General features: G+C 42.6%; 1 long non-coding RNA gene across 1 annotated transcript in view; it reads left to right on the forward strand.

The window, feature by feature from the left end:
- The window catches only part of LOC109306107, a 16526-nt gene continuing 6665 nt past the window's right edge, over window positions 1–9861 (forward strand). The window contains exons 1-2 of the long non-coding RNA XR_002099855.1: window positions 1–13; window positions 3871–3877. This is a non-coding gene — a long non-coding RNA (uncharacterized LOC109306107). The remainder of the gene's footprint in view (window positions 14–3870; window positions 3878–9861) is intronic.

The following is a 9861-nucleotide window of genomic DNA, read 5'->3' on the forward strand; positions in this document are numbered from 1 at the left end:
GTATGGGGGAAGGGTATGAATACTGAGGAGAAAGAAGAAATCTTTAAGCTAAAGGACAATGTTGGCATGAGAACAAATGGATGTTAACTGGCCATGAATAAATTTAGCCTGGAAATTAGAAGTATGCTTCTAACTGTCAGAGCAGTAAGTTTCTGAAATAACCTTCCAATAGGAGTAATGGAGCAAAAAGACAAACTCATTGTAAGATGGATTTGATCAGTTTATCAGAAGGATTATATAATGTGGCATTGCAGGTGTCTCTAGGGACTTTTTAAGTCCCTAAAGGAGGTTAAAATGCTCCCTCCTTTCCCCTTCCTGCTCAGAGACAATGTATCTCTCTTTCTTTTCCCTGTTCCTACAACTCCTCTGCCTGCTGCTGCTGCTTTCTCCACTATTCTCGAACAGGGAAACTACAGACACAGCTGGGCTAAGTGTGGTCTGGGCTCAACTGGGTAGAGGACAGTAGCAATAAGGCAGCTTGAAGCCCTGGCCAGCTAGAAGCCCCGGCCAGCCCTGGAGCAGGTGTGCTGCTCCTGTCCCCGTTGTTAGCTGAACAGAGCCCCTGCACAGGGGCAGGAACAGTTCAGGTGTTTCCCCATCCCTGGGACTGAAGGGAAAGCTGGGTGGGGTAGGGGGAATGCTTAGGGAGAGGGCCTGCTTTGAGCAGGAAAGTGAAAGGAGGGAGGATTTTCACTGGCTCTAGGGACTTTAAAAAGTCCTTGGAGGAGCCTGTGGTATGCTACAATCTAAAAGCTGGGGTGCAGCTATGCCACTGCACCTCCTCTGGATCCACCCCAGAACTGTACCAATACAACTGCTAGGTACTTATCTTCCACATTAGGTGTAGGCTCTACTAGGATGGGGTACCGTTTACTTCTCCTATTGAATCTGTATGGAATTGAAACCAAGATTCTCTAGGCCAGATCTCAGTCTCCAGGAACTGCTCATATATGTTATCCAATGACTGATTAATGCAAAATACAGAACACAATCTCTTCTCAGGCTACTAAAAGGGAATCGACCTTAGGCTCCCCATTTAGTTTTTGAACAAACTATGGAAGGCAAATAACTACATCTAGGGTAGCATATCAGGTTATAGACCCCAAGTAGCTGGAGATACCTCCTTGATGTCCTAACAAATACTTAATCTCCAGAGAGAAACCGGATTTCAGACATTTCCCAGTGTTATACATTCCCTATTAACTAACTTAGGCAGCAGGCTATTCAGCATTCTGTTTTTTGTGGCTTTTCAGTTAGCCCAATCCTTCTTAATATGCTGTATAAATGGAGGTTAGGCAAGTAGCTCAGGGTTCTGGATTATGCTCCAGAGACCACACACTTACAAGTTAGATAATACAGTGCCAGAACTCATTAGATCTAGCTCTGATAGTAAACATTCCCATAGAACTTTCTTAAAATACATTATTTGCAAAAGATGGTGACAAAAGTAGATTCTACCATACCATGACCTGAATTAGATTTGCTTTACATAGCTCCAGTTTTGAAAAGATCAAATTTACTGAGAAATATAATCATTATTTCATTTCAATTGAAGTCCAATGCAAAATCATTATTTCTTTGTTTTTGTTTTTTGTTTTAACACAAACTAAAAGGTCTTTCATGATTTATGATGTGAGCAACAGCTGGCACAAATGTAGTTTGTTGCACTCAGTCTAGGAAACTGATTACCAGAAAGTCAAAGGTATTTAATGAGTCACAGGGAGTCCAAAGATAATCAGTTATTTTAAAATCTATTTTGAAGAGTTGCTGACCCGTCAAAAAGTCTAATTGTTAAAATTACCTTTTAGTGTAAAGACTCATCCCTTTTGAGGATGGAAATGATGAGAGAAAGTATATGTAAGACTACAGTTGAGAAATGGTCAAATTGGAAAAAAAAAGAATTAAAATAAAATTACATGAATCAATCTCCAACCTCTAGGTTTAAATATGCTTGTTGGTAAGGCTTGTACTAATGCAGAAACTAATTGATTCTCTCCAGTAATTAAAATTAACTATTGCTTTTATGTAGGTTTCTTAAAAGTTACATCAATGGAACAGTTTAGTTGGAAGTCTAGACACCTCCTGCTGCTAAATAAAATTATTCTCAAGCTTTAAAAGGCAAAAAAAACTTCCAATCATTCAAGCACAATAAATGTACTGAGACATTTTTGTACCAGCTTATTTATTTTGGGTGCTGGCCAAATTAACTTGTAATTCTAAATAACCACGGCTGCCAATGCAAAGTAATTTGAAGTGACAACATATCAGTTTAAAGTGCAACCACAGCACAAGGTGTTACAATTTGTAAACTCCAGGTTGGCTGGGTATTTCTTTTTAACAGCCACACACTTTCAGCATGAGCCACAATATTACCAAGACAAATAAATCTATGATCAATGTTAATAATTCGGTAGGGATACGACTAGAATTATTTATCACTCACCTTTGTATACATTCTTTCAGAAATCCTTGTGGAGTTTTCACTAGACTTAATTTTAGGTTCTACAAGAAAATGCCAACAAAAGGAGTCACAGGTATTACATAACCAGTATTGCAAAGCACACCTCTACTATGAAAGCTTTCAGAAAGACACATATTTTGCTTATTGGTGCTGAGTGAGAAAAAAATAAAGGTAGTCAAATAACATTAATTTTAATGAGACCAAGTTTTTGAGTAAAATGTTACTTTGCGAAAGGAATGTATTTTAATATTAATGTAGGATCTCATTAATAGTTGTATTATTTCAGGGAAAAAAACAAACTTTATGTTAACGGAATTATTTAATGTTGGCGTATGTGCATAGATATATTACCACATAGTCACAATGCAGTCTGTATATATGTATGTATATAATGTACCTAATGCTATGAATGGGTATTGTTATTTTTTAACTCACATTCAATAATAAATCATTTTTAAAATCAACAGTAATGTAGTTAACACTTCACAGACTGATCAGCAGCTAGCACAAATGCACATTTTGCAGAACTTTGTATTTAGGAATCTGCGTACAACAATGAGATTCTATGAGTCCCAAGGAGCTCAAAGCTAATGAGGAATTTTTAAATCCATTTTGAAGTGTTGCTGACCTTTCCAAAACACAATTCTAATTGTTAAAACCATTCATCAGTTGATAGATTTTCCATTTGGGAAAGAAGTAGAGGGAAAATATATGTGCAAGGTTGCATGTTTTACTGCATTTCATTTAGTGAATTGAGGGAGCAGATAGGGCAGGGTAGCACCTTAGAGGCTTACCTTAGCAGCACCTGACTTCAGATTAATGTACACCTCTGTGCTCTTAGTGAACTGGGAAAATGGAAAAAAATGAAGTTAAAAATAATATTAAAAAATCTCTGGCCTTTTACACAAGAAAAGTTTGAAGAATGAGGCTAAATATAAGATACAGACCACGCTGCCACATAAACAGAGATCCTTGGTGTTTCTTTATTTTAAAAAATCCCCAATTTTCAGTTACAAAAAAGTAACCCCAAAGCTACACTTTTCTATAATTTCAACTAAACACCACTAAAATATATATATATATATTTGCAAACTTGCTGAGGGTGCACTACTAATACTTATATTAGTAGTGTTTCATTTTAATCACAAAAAAGTAGATTTGGGGTTACTTTTTTTAACCAAAAATTTTTTTGTTCAGCAAAAACCAGGATCACCCCTCATAAATTGAAAGGCTCTTGAGTGGCAAACATATATATGCATACATTTCCCACCATTGCAACCCAGGCTTGAGGCATTAGCATATTTTTTTTGTATTGCATTAGCTCTGATGTATATTTATTTCGGCTGCCTTAGGAACATATGTATAAAAATGGGTACACACACATAAATACACATAGAGGGGTCAGGAAGGGGAGGGGTTAAATATATATCAATAGCATTTCTGTATATATAAAAGCTGATACATAAAGGCAGATTTTAATATATTCAGGCAAAAGTACACTGCATTATTTTGTTTACAAATTGATTTAATTTTCCCTCAAAAAGAATCATAAAAGTCAATGTCGTGTTATATGCAGATTTTATCTATAATCAGAGAAATACAATATTATTGTATGGAACAGATGATCCTATACAGGACCAGGGATCCTGGTTTTCTCTGATACAAAATAACCCCAATATTCAGATTTAAAAAGTAACCCAAAGTATAAAAAATAAAATATAGATATATATTAGTGGTGTTTCATTTTAATCATGGAAACATGTGGATTCTGAGTTACTTTTTAAATCCAAAGATTGCAGGGGCGGGGGGTATCAGAGAAGACGAGGATCCCTGAACAGCACCCTTGAGGCCAGCAGTGCAGATGATCCCATACTACTTGGCTGTTAAAGATGTGGAAGATTAGATGCTCTATAATGGTTGTGTTCTAACTTCACTAGGGCTGTGTTTCTCAACCGGGCAGCTTGGGCACCCTGGTATATCTCCAGATCTTTTGAAGGGTACCGTGTGGTATGCAGAGATAAATGAGTTATCTCCTCACTTAGGAGATAAAGTTAGGAGTTAAGCAGATAAACTAAGCAGCTAAGTACAAGCTCAGACTTGTCCCTGCATAGATGATCTTCCTTCCTCCCTCCTCCCCCTGCCATTGCCAAGCCCCTCTGTAAGGAAGTAAGCACTGTAATCTATAAACTAGTTTTTAAAATCTTATTGGGGTGCATTAAATTGAAAACACTTTGAGAACCACTGACCTGTACATAGGCCATGATGTCTGAATGACCCACATTACCACTACCCCACGATTTCTGGTGAATCTGTTCTCTGCTCCACTGGAGAAGAAAGCAGGTAGGCTAGGAGCTAGAAGTCCACAGGCCATAGGCTAAAATCTCTGTGTCAAGCTAAAGCTTCTGGAACCTCTCTTGATCCTGATTGCCATGAAAACTTATGGTGTTCAGGAGAGGCCACTATGGTGATGAAACTTATGGTGATGAAAACTCATGGCAATCAGGAGAGGACCTGGATTATTAGAAAAGGGCAAACACAGTGGCCATATTTAAGGTAAGGAAAAAGGAGGACCCGAACAACTATAGACTAGTCAGCCTCACCTCAATCCCTGGAAAAATCATGGAAAAGATCCTCAAGAAATCCATTTCTAAGCACTTGGAGAAGAAGAAAGTCATTAGGAACAGTCAGTATGGATTCACCAAAGTAAGTCATGTCTGACCAATGTGGTTGCCTTCTCTGATGAGCTGACTAGCTCTGTGGATGCAGGGATACCAGTAGATGTAATATACCTTGATTTTAGCAAGGCTTTTTTGATATGGTCTCCCACAACATTCCCTCAGGCAAGCTAAGAAAGTATGGGCTCAGTGAATGGACTGTAAAATGGATAGAAAACTGGCTGGAACGTTGGGCTCAGAGGGTAGTAATTAAAGGCTCAATGTCTAATTGGCAGCCAGTATCACTTGGAGTCCTGGGGCCAGTTTTATTCAATGTCATCATCAATGACCTGTAAGATGGCATAGGGTGCACCCTCAGCAAGTTTGTGGATAACACAAAACTGGTGGGGAGTAGTAGATACTCTGGAGGGTAGGGCTTGTATTCAGAGAGACCTAGACAAATTGAAGGATTGGAGCAAAAGAAATCTCATGAAGTCCAATGAGGACAAATTCAAAGTCTTACACTTAGGATGGAACAATCCCATGCACCAGTACTGGCTGGGGGCTAACTGGCTGGGCAGCAGCTCTGCAGAAAATGATCTGGGGGCTAAAGTGGACAATAAATGGAATATATGCCAACAGTGTGACCTTGTTTCAAAGACCATTAATGGCATACTAGGCTGTATCAGTAGAAGTGTTGCCAGCAGGTCATGAGAAGTGATTCTTCCCTTCTATTTAGTACTAGTGTGGCCACATCTAGAATATTGTGTTCACTTTTGTTCCCCCTCCCCCTCCTTCCCCCTCCCTCCCCCCAATATGGAAAGGATGTGGACAAATTGGAGAGGGTCCACTGCAGGGCAACAAAAATGGTGAGGGGGCTGGAGGACATGACTTATGAAGAAAGACTGAAGGAACTGGTCTTATTTACTGTAGAGAAGAGACTGAGAGGGTATTTAATAGCAGCCTTCAACTACCTGAAGGGGGGTCTGAAAGAGGATAGAGCTAGACTATTCTCAGTGGTAGCAGATGACAAAACAAGGAGCAACAGTTTCAAATTGCAAAAAGGAAACTTTAGGTTAGATATTAGGAAGAATTTTCTTACTAGGAGGGTAGTAAAATACTAGAACAGGTTACTCAAAGAGGTTGTGAATCTTCATCCTTGGAGGTTTTTAAGACCCAGCTAGACAAAGCTTTGACTGGGGCAATCTACTTTGGGTGGTCCTACCTTGAGTAGTGGGTTGCACTCCAACCCTAATTTTGTATGATCACTATGATTTCCCAATATTTCTGGACCCTTTTTTTTCTTTAGAAAGCAGCGATTTGGCAAGCCTATGTTCCTTGGGTCTGGGTTAGTCCATGTTGCATGTCATGACTACAGCCATAAAACCAGGAAACAGTCCACAAAGTGATCTGTCATGACACCATCCAGAGTTGAATACAATTCACAATTGTGGATTTTTTTTTAAAAGTGCATTTTTTCTTTACACACAGTGGACTTCTTTGATAGTGTATAGCTTACTGTTTGTGTTCAGTCCATATGTGCATGGTTTGGGGCATATATACACATACTTTTTCATGCTGTGACATGCCAGAGATCTGGCATGTCAGAGCAGATTTGATTAATCAAGTGACATTGTGGTCTGATAATTATGGTATTCATATAAGCAGGATTTAAAGACCTTGATTCAGAATCCTTGCTACTAGGGTGGGTTTTGTGTTTTACAGGAAAGTCATTGAATAAAATACAAAAAATATCCAGAAGGCAGGGCCAGAACCCAGAACTCATTCTTATGCCAACCTGAGTGACTTAGACCCTAGGCAATAGGGAAATACTTATTCTCTGTGCCTCAGTGAATCCTGATTTATGTTATATACTGTGATATTGTTTTGACAGGGTAAATGGAGAGTAGACCATCCATCATAATCTAACCTCCAGTAATTCTGGCAGTTTCCTGGGCAGGAGAAAGAGTTTGTATCTCTTAGGTTAAGGATGGCATTGCAGCTTGGTCATTTACTTCCTAAGCAGGGCCCTCTAAAATGTTTTACAAAAGTCGGACATTGGCACCATCATCTTTCCCTCCAGCCACATTTAAAAAGAAGAGGAGTCACCGTGTTTGGTAGGAAGTTCCATCCTGCACTGCTGTATTTTAGAAAAGCTTTGAGCATGCCTACCAGATCAGGCTTATCAGGTGGTTTAGGTGATGGGATGCCTACTTTTGGGATCTTAAGTTTAAAAATGAGGTAGGAACTCAGCTGTTTAGATTTGGGAAGCTTAATGAAGACAGACATAATAATTCAACTGTTTCAAAGATTCCACTGATTAGAAACTGGTTTGCAATTGTGTCTGAACAGAGGTGTCCTCATGTGTGTACACTGTTAAGGGTTTTAAGTAGCACCCTCATCTTTTAGCAATGGCACTGCTGCTGAAACACTACCAGGTGTTAGGTTGCCTACCAGGTGGTAGGTACGCAGTCCATCATGCCTTCCAGGGATAAGTGCCCAGAGTGTTGGTGTCACTGGGCATAACCCCAGGTAACTCAGAGGGATGGAAGACCACAAGAGTTGAGGAAGTCCTTCTGCTCTGGGCTCAGACGAGCCAGGACCCCGCCTTTCCCCAACCTTTGTAACCCTTTCTATGGCGCCTGCAATCTCCTGTCCTTCTGGAAAACAGGCGAGCTAAAACTGTTATCTGTGGAATGCAAGGGCACCGCTCGGAGAGAGAAGGGAGGAGGGAAAAGGAAGGAAGAGCGGGGCCAGCTCGTGGAAAATCACTGGGAATGACCAGTGTATAAAATTCCGCTGTTGCAGGGTTAAACGCACAGGATTTGAGACCATACAGTCTACCTGTGCCTTTTACTTGAGCTGAAATAAACTCTGTCTGCTTCTCCCCCCAGTGTGTTTATTTGGTGCAATGCACACTGGGCAACGAACCCAATTGTTGCCTCCCTCAGGCACCTTGAAACCAAGAGTTTCCTCAGGATTTCCCTAGAGGAGGAAGAACATCAAGATTGGCTGGTTGCCGAGAAAGAGGAAGATGCCAGTGCTCCTCTTTCTCAAAACCTTGAGTCAGAAAGACTGATGTGGTTTAATAAAAAACACTGTTTTCTTTACCAAAATATATGTGGTTGACTGGGGGTACATAGGTGTGTGTGTGTGTCGCAGGGCACTGAAGTGCCTGCTCCTACAGAAGGACAGGTGTTGGTTGCCGGGACAACCACGGGGGTCAGCTGACCAGGAGGGGGCAGGGCCTGGCATATATAAACCAGCCAGGCTGAGACCAGAATCAGTTCCCCTCTGGCACTTGGGGAAGGTGGAGCTCTGTGGGAGCAGGCCGACTTGAGAAGCTTGATGGCCTGAGCAGCTGATGGGTGAGGATACTAAGTAGAGAAACCCCTGGCAGGGATGAAAATGATGATAGCCAGAGGGCTTAGGGTTTACATTTTAGCCAGGAGGCTTGAGTTTGAGTTGGGGCTGATTGGCTGATGGTTTTGTTTGTTCTTAAACCGAAGGACCGGGTGAGGCTGTAGGGGTTGGAGGAGGCCTCATGGGAGCTCCCCAGTAGTGTGGGGGTTCCTGGTGCCAGAGAGGGCACAGTAGTTAGGGGGTGCACTGACCCCAACCCTGAGAAGGGGGTTCAGTGGATTGAGGGCCAGGTAAGGCCGAGGCTGCCTGAGCCTGATTGTGGGAAGCCCCAGTGGGGCGTAGGACCTGAAAAGGGGGTCTGGAGGCCAGGCACGGCTACAGCCACCTGAGCCTCAATTGTGGGAGCCATGAGGCAAGACCCCAGGGTGGGCGGCGTGAACACGGAGACAGGCCCCAGTGCAGGCGTGAGCGCAAGCAAGGCCCAGTGGGGCAGTGTTGTGTAGGAAAAGCCCCGGGGGGGGTGGTGATAGTATACAGATTGTGGGGAAAAGGCCCAGGACAGGCAGCAGCTGTGGGAGAAGCTAGGGAATGCTCGTGAGGGTGCATAGGCAAATAGCGCAGGGGGCGCACAAGAATAGAAGCCCCAGAGAGGGCACAAGTACTGGGAGAAGTCCCGGAGAGGGCGAACGTACAGAGGAGACCCGGAGAGGGCGTGAGCTCAGGGAGAAGCCCCGGAGAGGGCAAGTGTACAGAGGTGAGCCCTGGAGAGGGCAAGCGTACAGAGGCAAGCCCCGGAGGATGTCCGCAAGGGCACGGGCTATAGAAACTGACTCAACAACATCCGGTACATGTGAGAGGTTTGGGGCGTGGTATAAGGGGTGGTAGGAGCCACGCATAGCCCATAAGGCTGGGTGCAACAAAGATCAAGCTATTCAGAGCAGGGGCCAGGATAAATAAGAACACCATGTCCAAAGGGACAAAAAGGCAGTCTCTCTTATAATACTTTTGATTAGCAAAGACGTGGCAGGCGAGAACATGGGTGCTTGAACACCAACTTGGCACAGTAGGGGGCACCAGGAGAGATCACAGCTGCTCCTAGGACCCTGCGCCGTGACAGTGTGGTGCAGGGAATGGTCTGGACCTCATCAAGGGAAATGGATACCACTTGGTGGGTTCCCATGGTCATTTTTCAAAGGCATGTGGTGGAGGCTGGTATGGCCCCACAGCTGCAGGGTCCATAGCTATATATGCAATCAATTAAATGGGTTTCAGGAGAGGTTTTGAAAATAAAGTTCTTGTGGGAGGAAGGAGCTAGAGCATCCAGTCCCCCACTCCCTGTCCAGGGAACTCAATCCCCCAGCACTTGGCAATACCTCCCCACCC

Source organism: Crocodylus porosus, unplaced genomic scaffold (genome assembly GCF_001723895.1).
Source record: "Crocodylus porosus isolate Cpor-Errol unplaced genomic scaffold, CroPor_comp1, whole genome shotgun sequence".
NCBI lineage: Eukaryota > Metazoa > Chordata > Crocodylia > Crocodylidae > Crocodylus > Crocodylus porosus.